This window comes from Pelecanus crispus, chromosome 11, assembly GCF_030463565.1.
Source record: "Pelecanus crispus isolate bPelCri1 chromosome 11, bPelCri1.pri, whole genome shotgun sequence".
In the NCBI taxonomy this organism is placed as follows: domain Eukaryota; kingdom Metazoa; phylum Chordata; class Aves; order Pelecaniformes; family Pelecanidae; genus Pelecanus; species Pelecanus crispus.
Genome location: NC_134653.1, coordinates 3,283,511 through 3,303,782, shown reverse-complemented (window position 1 = coordinate 3,303,782; position 20,272 = coordinate 3,283,511). Strand labels below are relative to the sequence as shown.

General features: G+C 42.5%; 1 protein-coding gene across 2 annotated transcripts in view; it reads left to right on the top strand.

The window, feature by feature from the left end:
* The first annotated feature begins 1,907 nt into the window (after positions 1 to 1,907).
* The window catches only part of EPN2 (epsin 2), a 43,774-nt gene continuing 25,409 nt past the window's right edge, over positions 1,908 to 20,272 (top strand). For both annotated transcript variants that reach the window (XM_075718397.1, XM_075718396.1), the window contains exon 1: positions 1,908 to 1,942. The gene's annotated coding sequence lies outside the window, so the exon portion shown is untranslated. The remainder of the gene's footprint in view (positions 1,943 to 20,272) is intronic.

The window sequence follows — 20,272 nt, the reverse complement described above, 5'->3', positions numbered from 1 at the left end:
CAGGAACACTGCAATTTAAGGCAGGTGTAATAAAAAAAAAAAGTGTAATTTTACTTGGCTGGCTTGTTTCCCTTGCACTAAGTGGCTTGATCTGGTTGATAGAAAATGCAGTTTTGTTGATAGAGGCGTGCCAGCTGCAGGAGCTCTTTGCTGGGTTCCTTGATTTGTAGACTTACGCTGTAGACAGAGACACCCGGCATGGAGCTGGGAGCGGAGAGGAAGGCACCTCCTGCTTCAGAGAGTTGTCTGCCCGGACCTGGAAGGAAGGCAGGCAGGAGAGAAGGCAGCAGGAACAATCTCATTCTTCCCATTTTATCTTAACCAAGAGCTTTCTTCTTGTTCTTCAGAGCTGTCAGCACCTAATCATTAGGATTAATGAACGTGCAGAGAAACATTAGGTGTCCATCATTGCCATTTTCTTCCAAAGAAGAAAAGAGGGAAGTATTCTTCCAGCTCCTGCTGATAGCGTCAGATGTGTGCCGATCCTTTTTTTTTTTTTCCACTCAGAATTTAATTCTGCCTAGTTCTCCTAGCTCAAGGTTACCAGCTAAGCCACCATCGCAGCTAGCTGCAGAAGACTTGGCTTCCCAGCTACCAGATGGTATTCAAAGCATTTGAACTCGCAGCATTTCTAAACATGTTGCTTTTAATGCAGCTTGCTTGGCGTTTCACTGCAGTCCCCGTTCTTCCGTATTTAAACCTCGATCTGTCTCCTGTTGAGGTCAGTGGGAATTTTGCTACCGTTTCCACGGGAGAAAGGGCTGGGCCAGAAGTTTGCAGCGCTCGGCCTGACCTTCCTTTCACTTGAAAAGCAATACCTTACAAACTGGATTTTGCTCAGAGTTTATGTTGTTTACTTATGCTTTAGTAAGGCAGGATTCCTCAAGAATTTGGGTTTTAAATGGCCAGTAGCACTACCCGGAGCCAGCTGCAATATGAGCGGAGCCCTGCGAGCCAGCGTCTCCCCTGACCCGCACCAACCCCGACCATCTCCTGAGCAGCAATGTCCCGTTTCCTTGAATTGTCTGACGGCTTTACGATGGGAACAAATATATTCAGGGAGAACTACAATGAGACCACGAACCTCCTCCAACCTGCCATCCCGGACACAGCTTTAGTCATTCTCCCCAGAGGGGAAGGACGTGTGCTCCAACCCACCCAGACTGCCCGGCTTCTCCTGCCGAGTTCGTGCCCCTGCGTCCCTCCACCGAGCTCCCCTCCCGATGGCTAAGCGTGGCGGCTGGAAAATGCCATCCCGGTGTCCCCCCCCGATCCATAAATGCTGTTATTTTGTAATGGCGTCTTTGGTGGGAGGAGAAGTGCGGTAACCGCACTGCGTGAGGTGATGGGAGCCGCTCTGGGGCCTGGCAGCCCACCTGGGACCCTGCTTTTTGGGGGATCCCCCCTCCTGCCTGCGAAGCGGGGCTTCCCCACCCTGAAACCGGTTTCCCCTTGGAGAGGAGGGGGCTCCCTTCGGCGTCCCAAGGCCCTGCCGAGCGCTCTCCTTCCATCAGATGCGGCAACGGGCCCCAGCAAGGCTGACCCTGGCTGCCGCCTGCCCCTCGCCCGAGGGGGCGACGGGCCTGTCCCTGAGGAGACCCGGCCGCGGCCCGCCATGGCCGGCGTGGGCGGGAGGGGACGGCGCGCTGCCCGCTCGGCGGGGAGCGGGAGGCCGGGGAGCGCTGCCCGGGCGGCGGCCGCCATTTCCCCCCGCCCCGCCCCGGCCCATTCGCTTCGCCGCGCCCAGGCCGGGGCCGCGCCTCGGGGCCGCGCTCGGCCGCCGGTTCCGCCTCCTCCGCCGCCTCCCCCCGGCCGCCGCCATGTTGGTTGGTGTGTGTGTGGGTGTCAAACACAGCCAGGAGCGGCGGCGGCGGCCGGGCACCGGGACACCCCCTCCGCGCCTCCCGCGGCCCCTTCCCCGCTCCTCCCGCACCCTCCGCAGGTCAGTCCGGGAGCCGCGGGGGGCTTGGGGCGGGACGGACCGACGGACGGTGGCGGCGGAAGAGGCCCCCCCCCACCCCCCCGCCTTTCCCCTCAGCGGCGGGGCTCAGGGTGGGCGCGGGAAGGGCCCCCCGCGGCTCCGGGCCGCCCCGTGGGGAGGGAGCGGGCCCCGGCGGCGGCGGCTGCGGGGCCGGGGCGGCGGCTGCGGGGCGGCGAGGCGGGGCGGGGGGCAGCGGGGAGGGGGGGGCCGGGCTGGCGGGGCAGCCCCGGCGGGGGGCCGGGGTGGCCTTTGTTGTCTCCGTGGGGTGGGCAGCCACAGTTCCTGCCCATCATGGCAGCCCGGCCGGAGCGGGGAGCGCGCCTCCGGGACCCGCCGGCTCGGTGCTGCCGGCGGCGGTGGGGACGGGGTGGGGGACGCACGCACACGCGATCGCCCCGGCCCTTCGCCTCTCGGGGTGCGGGCTCCGGCCCGCTGAGGGCCGAAGGTTTGGGCCTGCCTTCCCGTGCCGGCCGATGGGGCCACCGGGGCTGCGGGGGGTGGCGGCGGCCGGCCCGGCGGGGGGTCCCCGGGCGGCAGCGGGGGCCTCTGGGCCGCGGCGGTGTCACCTCCCTCGGCGTTGTTAACCTTAATCGTGGCGGTGCGGGCTTTAGTTTTTCAGTCATATAGTCGGTTGGAAGCTGTGTGGTAGTGCATCTAATTTTTTTTTTTAGGCGTTCATTTTTTTTCTAGATATATATATATTTTTTTTTTCTTTCAATCTTTACCTGCAGTACCTCTGATGCTACAGATTGGTCTTGGGTAGTCAGCGTGCTGCGTTATATTAAGCATTATTGTCGTTGTGAAGTATATTGAAACGTGAATTACCACAGGCTACCCACAATGGAAGTTTCCTGTTTTAAAGCCATAAGACATATTGATAACGTTTGGTCTCTTGTTTCATTTGGCCAAGGGGTAGGTAATCCTTCCCTCCTCCCCCTTCTTAAGTATGGCATCGTCACTGATCCGAAAAGCTAAGTTATATTTAAAATTTACATGAATTGGACGTGTTTCTTTTTCCTAATCTGCTAAGAAAATCTCCTGCATTACATGCATGCTCATACATTTTCAACAGGAGGCCTAAAATACTTGTCCAGGTTGGTAAGGTGTGTTGCGGATGTTATGGACCGTAGAGGCTGACTTTAGGAGTTCAAAATGCAAATCAGGCCGCAAGATTAAGTTTTATTATTCTCTACGCTGGAATACATGTTTTGTGGTAATACAGAACTCTTGCATAATTCCAGTGTGCTGCTGTGTTTCGTGTGAGACAAGATCGTAGAAAATTGGATTGTTCGGATGCAAGATATGGGGTGTTGGAATGATTTTTGATTAAAAAAGTAAATACATTGTAATGATATCTTTAGCAGAATACAGCCTATTTAGGAAGTACTTCTAAATATGTTTGTCTTGGGTGATTCTCAGGTACGTTATTTTCAAACAAACTCTTGCATAGCGTTTTATTGTCAAGAATCAAAACTTTTGATAAATTTTCTTTTACAAGCTCGAGGTAATGGTAAACTAGCCAGATAGAGTTGCAGAGATAATCTTCCATATATTAAATATTTAACTGTGTTATCAAAAATTATCAAGTACAAATTAACCATGAGTATGCATTCCTGAAGATGACTTCTGATAAGGTCGAATTGACTGCAAGTTATACTTCAGGAAGTTTGACTTACAGGTGCTGATTGTAACTTCCTTGATGCCATAAAGTAACTACGTGACATCATCCCGCTGTGACAATGGCTCTCCTACACCGTAGCTTGACTTTTACATGTGCTGACAAAGGCAAACTAATATCTGCCTTTAAGAAATGAAATATAACGAGATACTAACAGGATGGACCTCTGTCTTTAGAAAAAAATAATTGACCTCTTCCCTAGGTAGGAGCTAAGTAGCGTCGGACAATATTTGGGGAAGAAAAGTCCTATCTGCGAGTTACCTGTCCTAATAGGAGAAGAGAGATCTGAGACCTGGCTGTCGGGTAGCCTGGGTAGTAATGTTCATGTTGTTTTTCACGTCCATTATTCCTACAGTCATTTTTAATGAATAGTTGACAAACATCTGATGTCCAGTGCAAGCAGTGCTGCATAATGCAATGAGCATAAATGAATTCAGCTTGTACTGACCACATCATTATTTACATAACTGGTTAATCATGCTAATTTTGTTCCAGCTGTCAGCCATTTGATTGCTTTAAAACTTGGAGCTTTTAAGAAGCCTCAAATCTTGGATCGCTGCTGTGAAATGCCAAAGGCCTAATTTGTTACTTCATAAAAATGCTGATAGTCTTTCTTGATACAGAAAGTGGTGTTTTGGTTTTTTGGCTTTTTTAATTTTTGTTGTTGTTGGGGTTTTTTTGTTTGTTTGTTTTTTGAGAGAGAAATCGTTAAATTATAATCTCTTTTAGGAGAGATATACTACAGTGTAATTATGATATTCACAATCTTGCTTTTTTTAGGTCTCGTACGTAGGATGGGGAAATGGTTATTGGTTTTGCCTGGTCTAGGAGAATATAAGTTATTCTAAAATCTTTATTTAATGACTGGTACTCAGGAAGCAACTTTCCAGTCTTCCAGTGCCATATTTGCAGAACGCTAAATTGTCTCTTGGGATCTTGCTAATAGAAAATGAAAGGTGCCTGGTTTGTATGAACGGCTGTAATGTTCTTTTTCCACTTTGCCTTGCTCTGATCTGTGCAGGGAAAGTATCGAAACGTACTAGTATCCTGCTGTCTTAAGTGCTTCAAAGAACAGCGGGTTTTTTTGTGTATTTCAGTAGCCTGGCTGCTCATTAAGAAGGCATGAGACACCATGGAGGAGAACAACGTGTATGCTGTCCTCTAGAATAAAACCTGCTAGGTCTAATTGTAGCTCCGCTAGCATTGGTCTACAGTTTGGTTACATACTGGTATGTGCTGAATAGTAGACCGTAAAAAGTCCCAGAATTAATCAGTTTAGGTGGCTGTTACAGGATTGCTTTCCTTTTCTGGAGCGGGGGGAACAATTTAGAATGCTTGTATGTCAGAATAAGTCAATTTGGAGACTGTAAGCCTCAGGACGAATCTAGAACTAGGTGGTTGTCGCAGTCGAGCCTCTCGGTGAGTGGAGCAGGAGGTAGAAGGCTGCAGAAAAGCTGGTGTTGCTTCTTTATCATTTTGCAAACAGCAGTTTTGGCTTTGGTTTTCAAATTTGGGATTTGGTTGATTTTATGACAATGCTCCAAACTATCGATAAAAGGCAAAATAGTTGGATCAAACAGTTCCAAGGTGTGTTTTGTAGGTAAGTAGAGGTTGTAGGCAGTTTTTTATGGAGAGAGTGGCTTAAATTACTGAGATTGAGTTCCTTCAAACTGTAGTATTTATGTTCAGAGTTACCACAAGAAGTTAAATGCGTGTAAGTATCTAATAGTGGAGTTTGTATGAAGGATTATACTAATTAGACAATGAGTATAAAAGTATTTTGTGTTTTCTAGTTGCAATGTCACTGGCAACTGGAGATGTTTACCAGAATTTGGTTTGTAATTCACTGCTGTGCGCTTTTATGTGGAAATAGTACTTTGAATCACGATGCTTAGTGAAATGCTTTTCTTTGGTGTAGATCATTTTTACCTCAAACTTTTTGGTGGTGTTACAAAAATTGAACTTAAAAAAATTGATCTCGGAGCCAATGCCCTGTACTGCGTTAATTGTTAATAGTGTGTATATCTGTTTTCATGTCATCCAGGGCTGTTAACATAAATGCCTCTAACTGGCGCCTTGAGCTTGCGTTCAAGGTCAGACTTGGTGTGTTCACACTGCCTGTGCCTCGGCTTGCACGCCAACTTGAACAAGCCAGCTCTTCCCAGGTGGGGAAACACGAGCACAGAGCAGAGGAGAGCTCAGGCACGAACAGGTCCCCACTGGCAGCGTGAGTGCAGCTGGCTCCAGCAGCACGACTGGGTAAAACCAGTCCCAGCCCAGAACGGGATACATCTCTGCCTTGGAGGCTCCCCTTACCTAAGTTTTACGGTGGAGGTGGCTGGGTTAAGTTCTAAAGAATCTCAAACTCAGTATGTTTCCTTGTCCTGATGCATACAATTTATTTTCAAGTAATAATTCTCCTTCCACAGTTAGGAGTATAGCTCCCCGAGCTGCCTAAAGTAGTTAGTTGAAATTTTTGCATGAGACCTCTGCAGTTTTCTTCCACATTGTTGACTGCTCCTGTCTTTCCTCCAAGTTCTGTTTTATTAATGTTGTCTACAGTTGCTGGAACTTCTGTCATGTAACTGTATAATAAATACTAACTGTACGAGGCATGAGAAGTAGAATAGTTTGGAGAGTGACCCAGACAGGAGGACACTTGAATGCAATCTGCTTCCGTAGACATGGTACAAAGCGGTCTTTTGTCTTCTAGACTTCTTTCTATCTCCTCCTACTTTCTTGCCCTGCTAATTACCTTGTGCTTTGCACATGTATACATCTGTTTTAGTGCTTATTTGAATAGCAGTCCTGGTTCTTCTCTCCGGTTGGGTCACATACATGTTTCCTATAGCTTGGATTTGATCACCTTTACACCCGATGTTTTGGTGGATGTTCTTTTCCAATGGAAATTTCTGTTCTTATCCCTTACAGTAAAATCCTTATCTGTAAATCATTTGTTCTTCTATGCTTATAGTGCCACACTTAATGAACAATACTTTTACAAATTAAGATACATACTTTTTTTTTTAAGTTTAAAGCTGCTTATTAGTTTAAAAATATGCAAGGCACCTTACCTGGAGATGGTTTATGTCCGTCCTTCAAGACAGAAATCAGAAGACTCGCTTGCCTTGTTTGTTTTTCGGTGTAGCAGTAGTTATGGCCAATTTTTGGGCCTGTCATTCTAGAAGTCACTACTTAAAGACAGACGATGGAGTCGGGGGGTCATGGCTAAGATGCCCCATCTGTGTCTCTAGAGAAATTCAACAGCCAGACATTGATTTAATCTCCCTGCAGTATAACCTTATAGAGACTTTCCTGCAGTTCTGAAGATGTCACTTACATAATGTAATGTCTTCTAAAATCAAACCGCTAGTTTTCATTGTTTAAAAAGCAGAAACCCAAGCAGAGCAAGCTCTGCGCTTCTGTTTGGGTCTGTTCTCTTCGGTTGAGTTTTGCCACCGAGAAGTGCCACAATATATGTTGTACCCACGCTAGTTCAAAGTGTAAGCATGGGTGACAAAGGTGCTAATGTCAGGGATGTTCTTCTACAGTTTTTTCTTTTCTCGCTTTGACATCATATTAATTTCTGGACTTAACATCAATTTAGTATACTTTCTGAACCTTTACAAGGGCAATGGTCTTTTCATAGCTTTGCTAGAACAAAGACATTTTAAGAATCTTAATAGAGAATCATATAATCTTACTGCAACTGCTTCTGACTGTTTAAATAATTTCCTTGTACTTAAATAACAATCTGTCACCAGCAATTTCTTGATTGTAGTTTTTGTCAGATGCTATTTACCCCCCTCCGTGTTTTTGTTATAATTTTTTTTTTTCTGATTGTGCAACCCTTAGGTTGGCAAGCAATTTCTTTCTCAAACAGTTCTTCTGACTTCATTGGGACTAATCGTATGAGTAATTGCTCACTGGTGTAAGGGTTGTACAGTTCACAAATAAGTTCGTTGTTTGTAGGACCTCATGGACAAAAACCACTAAAATAACTGATATGTACCGTTCTAGTACTCCTGAGGGAAAGGCAAAACAAAGTATTTTTAAAGGCGACTTCCTCCCCTGAGACGCAGGCATGAAAGACTCCCTCAAACATCTTTCCTTGTAGGTAGGAAATCTGTTCTCAAGTGGCTAGTTGTGTGTTGCTAACTGGGTGAACAGGCCCCAAGCAGGGTTTCAGTTTTGTCATTCTCCTGATTTTTATATATTTTTTTCTTTTAGCAGTGAGGATTTCTTCAGCCAAATCTGTTGACCCAATTGCTGCTGCAGCTGCCTTTCTACTAACTTTGAGCTCTGTTTGGACAGGGATGAGGCTTCTGACAGCAGCAGTAAGGCATAGATGTTTGATCTAACTCTATGAAATCAGCCAAAATTTAAGATCATAAACTAATCCTTATCCTTTGGTTCTAAATAGAACTATTTTAACACGCCTGCCTGTTCTCTGATGGATGGTCAAGCAGAATGTACTCTGTCATGTGGTATACGTAAAGGAAAGCACTTGAATTATTATTATTTGAAAAACAGAAATTTAATGCTTTTAATTATTCAGTTAGCTAATTAATCAGTGAAACACCATTTTGTGACATTGCTAGAGTGTGAAGAGTAATACCGGTTTAGAGAGAGATCTGAATCATGCATTTCCAGCAGGATTCAGATCCAGGGAAGATCTGGTGAATCTCTAAAATGCCCCTGCCAAGGTATTTTATCATTTGATAAAAACCTCTTTCTGTAATGACCATTTGAAAGCATAAGACTCGCATCTGTTCTGTTATCTAATGAAATATTTGCCCTCTGAGCCCATACTGGCTTACTGCATGGTTTTATGATTGCTTCTTGTAACACTATGCTTCTTGCAGTGATGGTTTTGGTTTTTTTAAAAATTTTCTTTTAAGGGCTTGGAATGCTTTTTACTGATGAGAAATGTTACTGTTTTTTTTGCTGCTGTTGTTGAGCAGTGTTCATTAAGTTAAACTTCGTCTACCAATTTAGGAGAGTGTTTCTCAGAAAGTAAAGATAATGCCTCTGCTGGAATGTTCTTAGATAAATAGCATAGGTGACACCAAGTACTTTCCTTAGAAGTATGCAAATGCAGATCAGAAATCCATATTTAATATTGTCATTTCTGAGAATGTCTACAACTTCCTTACGTATATTTTTAAAGTAGAAATTTCTACGTGCTACTCGGAGGAACAGGAAGACTGTCATTGCACTGGGCTGTAGTTATGCAGCCCATGTTTTTTATACTTTTTCAGCAAAGCAGCTGCTTTCTGAAGATTTTAAAAGCTTGGTACCTGGGTGACTCCTCTGAAAGATATTTGTGTTTTTATGTTTACTGGTTCTCTTGGGAAGATTTAATAATGAAGTAAAATACAGGAGTGTTTATAATTGGTTTTACTTGGCTTTCAGAATTCTTAAATTTTAGAGAAGCTGAAGTATAAAAGATTGTGTGACAGCAAAATCACTTTTAAACTGTTTCATTGCAGAGAAGCACTGAGGTATATCATCAAAGGATGTGAGGGTTTTCTTAGTCTGCAAAACTGCTTAAGTGTTGTATTTAAAATTTACAAATCGCTGACCCCTTTGTGAATCACTGAGACTGAAATGTGTAGCTTTTTTTTTTTTTACATTTGACTATGTAGTGAATAATCTCCTTTTGCCTAGCCTGCTGGTTTAAGCACACTGAGTAGTACAATTGACATTTGGGTGTCTATCTGCCAACTAATAGTGTCTGCATATATTTAATTTCACAATAATACGAACGTATGATGCCTCCAAGAGAGTATTTACATCAGCTTTAAAAGACAGAACATGTTGTATAACTGAAGATGTGTAATGTTGGGGAGCGCTCTGCATGGTGGGAACTCTGCTTATGTTGCAGGCTGCTGAAATGTTGAAGAGATGAAGAACAGCAGGGTGGTTTTGTAGGTTGTCTTCATGATACTGTTTTTAATACGCTTTGAGGGGTTTTCTGTTCTGCAGTTTACAGTCTAGATCAAGCAAAGCATGTAAGCACGTACTTCACTTTGAACGTGTGAGGGATCTGTTGATCTGGGACTGGTCATTTAAGTACAGCCGATGCCAAACATGGCACATCAGTTTTTTAGTAGTTGGCTTTCCAGGTGTAAATGCAAGAAATGTGCTTTTGAACATCCTGAATGCAGAAATACTTTTGTTACGTACGTGTGGGCACAGAATTGTGTCTGGATGTCTTGGGATGGAGCCAGATTTTAAATCTCCGCCCGCCCCCCCCCCCCCCCCCCCCCCCCCCCCCCCCGCCCCAGTCAGCTTGCATAGTGTATATAATACTATAGTGCCTTTTCCTGTCCCTGGAAATGCTGATTTTTAGTTTTATTTTAAGAAAGGATTTCTTATGCAGGAGAAAAATAAACTTTAAAGGAGGAGGAAAGTCTGTGCTTGGGTTTTTATTGGTTTGTTTGTTTTTTTTTTTCTTTTTAGTTTATGCTTTATGGAAAGGCCTGAAATATGCCATCAAAACTTTGTCTCTTTTTGTCTTACAAATTCAAAGTTTAGAAATTGAGCAGTGGAAGGTGGGTGTAGGGGTCTTGAGGTAGTGAGAGTGAGAGAAGGGGAGAAACACGCTGGTGTACGTTGCCTTGGTATTAGCACAACGTGCTCACAGTGGAACTTTTACCAGGTAGCAGAACTGGTAAAATACGTAAGAGTGTGTGTGTGTGTGTCTGTGTAGATGCACGTATATATAAACCAGAGCTTTAGCTGATCAAATCTATAATGGTAATGCCATTGGTACAGGCAAAGCTTTACAATTAAAAACGCATTCAGTGCCTATCAAACGTGTGAAACGGATGCGTCTTTAAATGCCACGAGGCTTGTGCTTCCCTGAAGCCTGAGTAGTCTTTTGTCAAAACTCCTATTTTAACTATTTTAATAAAATACGGTGACTGTTGCATTTTCTTCTTTCATGGGAAACCAGAGTAAAAGAGAATTAAGCCCCGCCTGCTGCTTGCCTGCTAAACAGATGCAAATAAGAGCCCCCTCCCTCCTGGTTGCATCCTCACTCCTCATGGGTTTCTACATTGTTTTGATTAAAGCGGTTCTGTTGCCAACTCCCAGCCCAGAGGGCAGGTGAGAGGGAAAAAATCCCTGATTACAGCTCAGTGATTAACATATCTTTTTGAGTTTGTAATGTCATCATTTCACAGAAAACAAAGTTCCAGGAGCTTCACAAGAGTACAGGGTTGTCAGAAAGGCAAACATCAAAGTGGAAAGAAGAGAGGAGTTTATTTAAAATATAGTAGAAAGACTTAAAACATTCATGCTAACCTATGAGAGCTATTAAAAATTAAAAAAAGCCTTTGAAGCTAAGCATTAAAGATTTAATAGTATTAATTGAATTAAGCCGTGGGAGTTAAGGATATGTAGACACATGTGTAAGTCTATGTATTCTAAGACATTATCTGTATTAAGGAAGCTAAGGTATAGAGAGTTGAATTAATTGTACTCAGTTTATAGAGGCTACCTTAACAAAACCCTTTTTATTCTTGGACTTAATTAGAGTAGATACCATTATAACTGAAAGTGTAAACAAAAGTGCGGTGTACTTACTATCATTTTTAAAACTGCAGCGAAGCAGAGAAGACCAGACTTGGCATACCTGAACAAGGCAAAACAAGCAAAGTAGTTTCTAATCTAGACTTTAAGGATAATTTTGTTTCTTTATATTATTAAGTCTGATTTTTACTTCTTTTTTTTAAAAAAAGAATAAATACCTTTTCCTTTCGCTGTCACGAGAACGATAACTTAATACCATTGTACTCCATAATTCTTCCCTCTCCTTTTACCCCATGATACTCTGCCCGTAGTCCCAGCCACGGGTCTGGGCTTTTTTTGGTAGTTACACTTTCATGTTAGTTTGTAACGTATTTTCTCTTAAGACTGACTGATTTTGGTAGTTTTTAGCTTTTCTTATGTTTAGAACTTTTCACTGTTAGGAAAACTTCTTGCCGGAGGAAGAAGATGGTCCTTCCATAGCTTTGTAACAGATAACAAAGAAAAAATCCAAGTCAAGTCTGTGGCCCTGCAACAACTGCAGTAGCCTGGTGTTGAGGAAACAATGTGTGGGTTTTGGGTGGTTTTTTTTTAGTTGCAAAATGAAAACTCAATTTAAGACTTAACATATTTGACCTGGGCATTAACAAGCAGGGAAAAGCCAGATCCTTATCTTGTTTGCAGAAAAATGGGCAATGAAAGCTTTTGAGAGTGTGCAGGCGGCTTGGCTGAGGAAGATGATGTCCAGAGGGGAGCAACATCAGACATTATTTGATTGGCATGCAAATACTGGTGTGTAGAGACACTACCAACCTCGTCAAGAGGGATAACAAAATTGAGGGTGATCTTAATACGTTCGCTTTTCCTCCTTCAGGAAGATGGTTGCTGACAGTGTAAGGCGGGTTGTTTGAGCTCTTCTTGCTGCAGATGTAGTTACTAAATGATTCAACATGATACCGTACCCACGCATTTTAGCAATATTGATGAATTCATTACCCTTCTGTTAGCTGATGGATGGTAATGGACTAGAATTTCTTCTGTGTGTTTGGACTAGATAGAATGCTCTGGAGTGTGTGAGTTTTTCAGTCACTTTCTTGTTCTGTTTATAAATCTAAAGAGAGAGAATGTTTTTTTTAATGACTTGTCTTAAAAGGGTGGTTAAAAGAATAATCAACAGTGCAGGGATACCAGGCAGCTATGGGAGGTACAGATAGTAGGAGTATTAGGGGATTTACTTGCCTTTTTTTTTTTTTTTTTTTTTTAACATGTCTCAAGCTATGATCAGCTGCTTCAGAAATATCAGAGGCTTGAGTTTTGGATTACACGTGGTTAGGTATTGTCTTCTACATTTGGACTCCCTACAGGGTATATGGAGTCCCAAGGACATACACAGAGTTGCTGGTTGCAGAGTATCAAAGCTTGGAGGATATAACATGTTCTCTGCAAGAGCCGACTGGAAGAAAATGACCTTTAATAATGGAACAGGCACAGATGCTTTTTAGTAACAAGTCTTTGTCATCCTCTTTGAGAAGAGCAAGCTACCTCCCACTCAAATAATTTTCCGTCTAAATATCCAGAATAGATAAGAGAGTAGGTAGAATATTACTGCTGATGGATAGATTCAGAAAACTTGAGGAATTGTTACGACGACAGCTGAAAATTTCAGTATATCTGCTTGGGAAGATGCGGGATTCACTGGCATCTTCAAGCCAGATTTTTTTTTTTTCCCCCCTAATTCCACAAAAATAAACAAAATAATAGTAACAAATCTTTGCATTTGTGAATAGGGATGATTCTTACTAGTGCCTGAATGAAGGAATTGAAAAGTTTTAAGTAGTGTAACGAGGACAAATCCTTATATCAAATGTGCTGATACCTTTTTTTGGTCTTTTAGTGATTCACTTCCATCAAAGATGAACTTAAGAATGTAGCTCAGAAATCAGGAACTGGGGCAGCACAGAAGCAGACCAAAGTGACTAGCAGTATTTTTGAGTGCTGTTTCATGATAAGCATGACCCAGTCTAAATCCAGGCTGCTGATGGCAGGGTTGTGCCCTCTCCTCTGGCTGCACATACTTTCTGCCTGGCAGTGCTCCTTTGGATGGAATTGCTTTTCCTGCCAAGGTGGTGATGCTAGTTACGTTAGACAGCTCTGTTAGGAAGAGAGAAAAGAGGTAGGGTTGTTTGGAAAAGATTTTGGAAACTCTGTGGTGTGTACAATATGAAAAGATAAAAGATATGGAAGAGTAAGAGGGAAAGCTGAACAGCAAGTGTTGCAGGACAGACAGCTAAAATCGGTGTGTAAAAAGAGCGGGGCCAAGATTTTAAGATGTTAGCCAGTTTTGAAAAGAGGACTGAATTCTTTTCTGTGGCTGTCTTCAACATGATACAAAGTGAATATGAGTCTTACTGATACTAGCAGCTAGGTGGTAAAAGGCGATTTCCCAGAAAGCCCCGTTTGCAGTTCTTGCGCTGCTACCTGCTGAAGGCAAGCCCTGGGTCTCAACCATCGTCTTTAACTTTACCATCAATTTGAGCTTTCAGGGTGCAGCTTTACATTTTGCCTTGTGAAATGTAACCGTAGATTGCTGTTGAAATGAATGTTCCTTCCTGTATTTGCGGTGTACTTTAAAAATAATGAAAGTGACCTTGGGATTAATCGGTTTGGTGACCTGATCTGTCAAAAAACCCAGTTATCCATCTTCCCCCCGCCTCCCCTGGTTTGTCACATCAGCTCGCTGAACCGATATCGTCTCGAGATCTGGCGCGAGGGGCAGGGAGGTGGCATGTGACGGCAGAGCAGGTAGGAGCAGGACGCTGCCTTCGCTCGCAGCCCTCAGACAGCTGAGAATAAAGGGTAACATGAAGCCACATCCTCAGTTCCTCTCTGAGCCTGACCGCTGAGCAGTAGAGCCTAGCGTAAAACCCTGGGCTTTGGCCAAAACATTCCTGCAGCAGGGTGCATAGAGGATTTTAGGATATATGTTTCCTGCTTTACAGTTTTGTAGCAACTTCATTAGCTATGGGCATACAACTGCATGTAGCTTAATTTCCGAGGGTTAAAGTAACCTTCCTTATGTTATGTACTTCAAATTGTTACCAGTTACGATAGTTGAATTAAGACCACGTGTTGACTTCTCAAGATGAGTGTGCAAGTCTGGTGCATGTGAGGGATGGCACTTGAAATTTTATGCTGTGAAGGGGCATCGATGAATGTAGGTGGGATATTAAGTCAATCTCCATTTTCTTTACAGGCTTGTAGTTTGTGCTAGCAGCCAGTACGCTTAACATTTTAACTGAAGGAAATAGTAGTGTTTTGGATATATGGACAGATACGGCTTTGCGTATCTTGCACTGTTCCTTGAACAATCCTTTTCATTAGAAATTCAGGTCGCAAAGTAAAAGTATTAATTAGTGTCTCAGCTTCTAGCAATAGTAACATGGAGAGTTAAACTGTTTGTTTTTTGGGGTGGGGTTCCTCCCCCCCCCAATCTTTGTCATGGTAAGCATTTGCCTCTGTTTTACTGAATTTCTTAATGTGGTTGCGTGTCTGGTGTGTAGGTGGACAGGAGAAACTGCTCATGGTGACATCTGCTTCGTAGTAATAAAGTACAAACTGAATTTAGTTAATGAAATCATTGGGTAACTGTAAGTAGCAGGTACCTTCCCGAAATACCAAGTCTGATATATGAGCACAGATATATATGGACGCGGTAGTTCTTGTCAGTTTTGAATTTTAAAAATTGCAATTGTGTAAGAAAACTCTGCGGCTTAAAGGATGTAGCTGATATTTTGTGGTCTTGCAGGCTTTTAGGTTGTGTTATTTGTAGTTCCTGCTGTGTTCAAGCTGATATATCAGGGCTCTGAGCTGTTGGGAGAGAAGATATAATGGCTTCCCTTTGGCAGTTGCCCCTCACACAGTAAGTAGCCTAAGTGACAAAGCTGGACTTTTCTAATTAGTAATAGATTCTAAGGCACATTCTTTGGCAAGAATATCAGATATCTTCCTCCCTTCTAAAATGAAAATGTGGAAGGAGAGAAATGTCTCCCACTGTCCTTAATTCAGTTGAAAATGCTACTCAAATATACCTGGTAAACTGAATTTGTTGCAGATTGTTACCTTTTAGTTAAGGCACACATTGGATGATTTTTTTTTTTGTCCTTCTCTATTTGTGAGAATAAAAGACAAAGTGCTTTCATTCAAGTAGGTAATCCCCAGAGAACAAATTCCTTTTGAGAGTTTGGGTAGGTATTTTCACTGCCGTTGTTGGATTAATTTGCATTTAGAATTTCTGGTTCAGTGCGTAAAGGCTTGACCTTATGCTGTTTTATAATTCTGCAATATTCTGTTATTCATTATACACTCGGTACTTGCTGTATTACTAGTGGAAAATAAACTGAGATCTGCTGCGTAAAATGTGGGTAGTACTGTTGATGACACTTGAACCAGCCATAGGAGGAGGAATGTGTTATTTTTAAAGAGATGTTGTCAAAGCTTGTAATCCTAAAATTAGATCTCCAGTGTAGGTCGGATTTGGATCGTTTGCGGTGATCTGCATGGCTGTTACAGAGGCTGTCCCCTCTCGCAGCACTTCAGAGCGTATTTACAGCTGCTTCCCACGCTGTCAATAATTCCAGCTACACTAGGGGCCGCGAAGTCAAATCTAAGCGCGAATGTCAAAGCACCAGCAGCTCTGGCTTGGCGGGTCCCGAAGTAACGTGGCCAGGTAGTGCTGCCGTGTTCTCGGCTGCGGGGTGAAAGTTAGATTTCTGCTCCTTGACCCCCACTTTCTGTAGACTGTGAGTAATGTGATAAGCTCTCCATTGAGCTCAAATACTGCCCTGGTAATTTAAGTAGACACATAATAAGAAAAGGTTTTCTAGAGAAAACTTAAATTTGTGTCCGTAAATCTATTTTACGGCTAAATGGCCATACAAGCTGGAGTTAGTTTTTCTCTGTGAGTCTGAGGCATGACTGTAAAATCAATGTAGAATCTAACCTTGGGATTCATGAATATGCATAAATTCGAAGGAGAATTATCTTTCAGCATTAACTCTTTAAATAAAGAAATAATTTGGCCACCTGCTGTCTGTGAAAGCTGACCTTGTTCTCTGATTTGTAAAAGGGAGTGGAAAGCTTCCAAAACTTTTAATTTTGAACCATTTCCTCTTCTCAGAAATTACACTGAAGAAGACAAGCATTTAAGCTGTGAAAAATGGAAATTAAACCTTTCTTCTGGCGTTAACCCTGTTCTTCAAGCCATTTGCCAATCTGTATTTGTAACTCATTTCCTAAATAATTTTGAAGGTTGAGGAAGGGCATTGATGGTAATTTCAGTGTCTTCATTTTACTGTTTTATTCACATGAATTGCTGTTTTCTCTGCTGTACAATAGCAAGAGAGAGCTAATAAGTGTGCTACTTGTTGGCTTTTATGTATAGTGCCAAGCTTCTTCGCTTCTCTTAGTACTCTTCTCCAAGTGACCACACTGTACAGTTGCCCCTCTTCCTGTTTGGTTTTGGGAACAATGTTTGTATTACAGTAGGATATTATACCGTAGGCAGTATAATGACATCCTCTGGTCATCCAGTTGTTCGGTAAGAATTATTTATGAAGAGGGGGGAAAAAAAAAAAAAACCATGAAAGAGAATTAACTAAGTTTGAAAATTTCTCTAGCGGTGTGGGACCTAGTAGAAGATAAATGCCTTTGCTATCATTTTTTTCTGGATTATTATATTCCTGAATTTTAAGTAAAGGCTTGTGCTCAATTTTTTTGTCAAAGATTTCTGGTTCCTGTTTGTGGAAAATGAGACTTTCTAAAAGCACAGTGGGTTTGGATTCGTACACATAACGAGCTATCGCAAGGAAACTGGGATGTGAATTTACAGTGTCAGGCAATGGGAATCCTTTCTCTCTGCCACAAACAGAAGCTGACTTACTGTTACAATTGGGGTTGTGTTGGAGTTGTGCTTTTTGCTCTGTGCAGGTGTGGTGTCAGTGTCTGTCTGGGGGAACTTCTTCCTTAGTCAGCATCTAGCAACGCTTTCCTCTTAGCCTGATTCTTTGCAGACTGTCAAGAAGAGCTCTCCAGGCTCTGGGTTTTCCCCAGTTTATCCTGGAATACAGCTCCCCGAGGATCACCTGCCTCTATCATTCCATCCCAATAGCAAGGAGAGCAGATCTCTAGCTATTTGTGTGTATTTGCGCCTTAGAGGTAAGGCACACGCTTCGGCTTTATGACATGTTGGAACTTCTCTCAGCAGGAGCTTCAGCACGTCTTGGGTAGGAGAGGCTCTTGGTGGCTCTTTAATTAAGGCTTTGTATTTCACTTACGTTCCTTTGAAATTATAGTGGGCTGCAAATATCCTGGATGGTACTGTTCGGGTCCCTTGATGCTGAGGATGTGCTTTCGTAATACAGAGCTGTTCAGTAGCGCGGCTGGCTTGAGACAGCCCACCTGTGCTCCCAGTATCGCAGAGTTTTGGTCTCTCGGTTGCCAACATAGCTGTCGGGGACTGTCCTGTGAACTGAATAAGGGAACCTGCTCGAGCTGTTCGACTGTATTTTCTAGCGATGACCAGAAAAATCTCTTTGTGTAATTGCAGTATGAATCTTTGGGTGAAAACTTTTAGTTAGCTTTCCATGTATTTCATGAAAGGGGGGATATTTTTATGTAGATGTCTGTAGAGACTGCCTCAGAATCACATAATAACTGAATTAATAACTGTTTTCAAAAATTCACTTCTTATGCATGTTACTTCCAGTAAATGTCTAATCTAACTTATATGTGTTGTCTATAATACTGTTAATTAAAATTTAATATGAATTTCTGGCAAACTTCCTACGTTTGATGTTAATTTTCATGCTTTTTATTGCCCACTTGATATTAAAGGCTTTTAATATATTTCCGGTCCATACTTAGCTGGACTATGTATATATTTACCTTCAGGCTTGATACGAAGGGCATTTTATCAGTGCAGACGAACCCTGGTTTGAGTTTTACATTCCAGAGGTCTGAATGGATTCTGCTGAAAGCCTGTATATAGGTGGATTTGTATGGCTGTTTCTTTGAACTAAGTTTATTAAGGACTTTGTGGCTTGGCCTCATTTCTGTGTTAGTCTTAGCAAATTAAAGATGGTTTCCTTGTGTAGATTTCATTTACTGAATTTAATCTCTTGTGAGAGAGAGCTGTTGAGAAGTTCCGTCAAGAATTCCTTTCTGTCTGCACATTGCATCTAAAAAAGCACCATGAGAATTCATCGGGGTTATTTGTGTAATGAAACTATTGGAATAGGAAAAAGGAAATGGAGTATTCCCCTCCAGGTTACCCTTGATAGCACAGGTAAGCTTCACCTTCTTGTCTACAGAATTGTATGTTTCCTTTTCTATCTATTTAAAGTTGACAAGCTACGTATAAAACGGAGAAAATGGCTTGTAGGGACCAGGAGAGAGAAAATGAGGAAGGCTCACCTAAACTGAACAAGACTAACGACTGCCTCTTCCCCTCTCTGCTTAACCTTTTAAAGAAATCTCTTCAAGCTGATCGACTTTTTCCTGTTGTTAGGAAGGAATAGCAGCTTTAATCAACTAGTCTTACTTTCTGCTTTCTTTGCAACTGTACTGTTAAAAATGCAAACCTGGATTTTTGCTGAAGTTGCAAGTGCCTTGTACTTCCTTGTGGTTTGCTGTGAGAAGTTAATTCACTGAGGTCTCTGGAAAAAAAAAAATCTAGACTTTCTATGTAAGCATTTGATGATGCATTAGAAATGGTTTATCACTTTTATGCAGTAGGGATATTTGGCTTTTTGATCTCTTTAGCCGTAGGATAGGATGTTATGGTTTTCTATGACCTGTAATAATCAAGTAGAATGCTTCCTTTGTGCTGTGTAGAAGCAGAGAGTTTGTAAAGCAGATACTGAAAGGCGTACAGAGTTCTCAGTGAGGGTTACTGCTGCAGCCAAAACGGTTATCTCAAATGTTGGTACACCTAGATTGGGGTGAGGAATAAAAAATCCATCATCTTTCCACCCCATTCATCTTTTGTGTTTTTAATAGAGTAAAATGAAGTTTAGAATAAATGGTCTTCAGTGGGTTAAAAGTAGAACAGGATTAGAAAACGTCTTTCCATCAAGAAAAGGAAAAAATAGATGTTAATATGATTCTCATTGAATACCTTTGTTTTCGTGAGTCAAAGATATGAGGGTAAAGAATCATGCCAGCATTAATGAGTTGACGGTTTTCAAATCTATTACAGAATAACAAGTGAAATCTTTAATTTTCTGGAAGAGTGAAAAATGCTCATTTCACTTAATCCAGTGTGTTCTCTTCTTGCGATGTTTGCTCTACATTTGTTTTTCCAAGCAGGACTCCAGATTTACTCTCTGCTAGTAGCCTTCTTTGGAAGCTTCACCCAGGCAGGCAAAGCTTCCAGTTTGGGGAATGGGGCCTCCTGCACACGTATGTACTCCAAGCTCACTTGCTGTTGGGGTGTAGCTTTGTTGGTAATTCAACTAACAAATCCTAAACATAAACCTAAGCATTTCCCAAATATTCAATCCCAACAATCCCAATTGTTCTCTCCAAGCCACTTCTGCACTCAGTGAGGCTGTAACTTTTATTCTGCTTCTTGCCCGTGCTCTACAGCAAAACCACGAATATTTTCACTTCATTTACCTACAGCCTGTATGGAGAGCACAGCAGGGCCTCGGGTCCTGCCTTTGTTTGGTTTCTTCTCTGAAACCAGGTGCACAGGTTCCTAGTGCTTGTGGTGTAGTTGGGCAGTAATGAAGGCTCTTCATTTTTTCGGGCTGTTTTTTGGAGCTTGACAGTTTTACGTTATGTTTAATCAGCTCCTTCAAAAATGAAGCCAGGGTTGGATCGTTTTTACCCTTCTCGCAGTCTTCCTTGCAGCAAAGCTTGTGACCGTGTCGCTGTGCAGCCTGATCAGCTCACTGATTCGGCAGAAAACAAACCGATGCTAAAAAGCTGATTTTCCATGAGACTTTAAGTTGATTAGTTTTACTGTGCTGTTGTGTAATTGCTAGATTTGATGTAAGAGAGAGAAAGGGGAAGCGGTT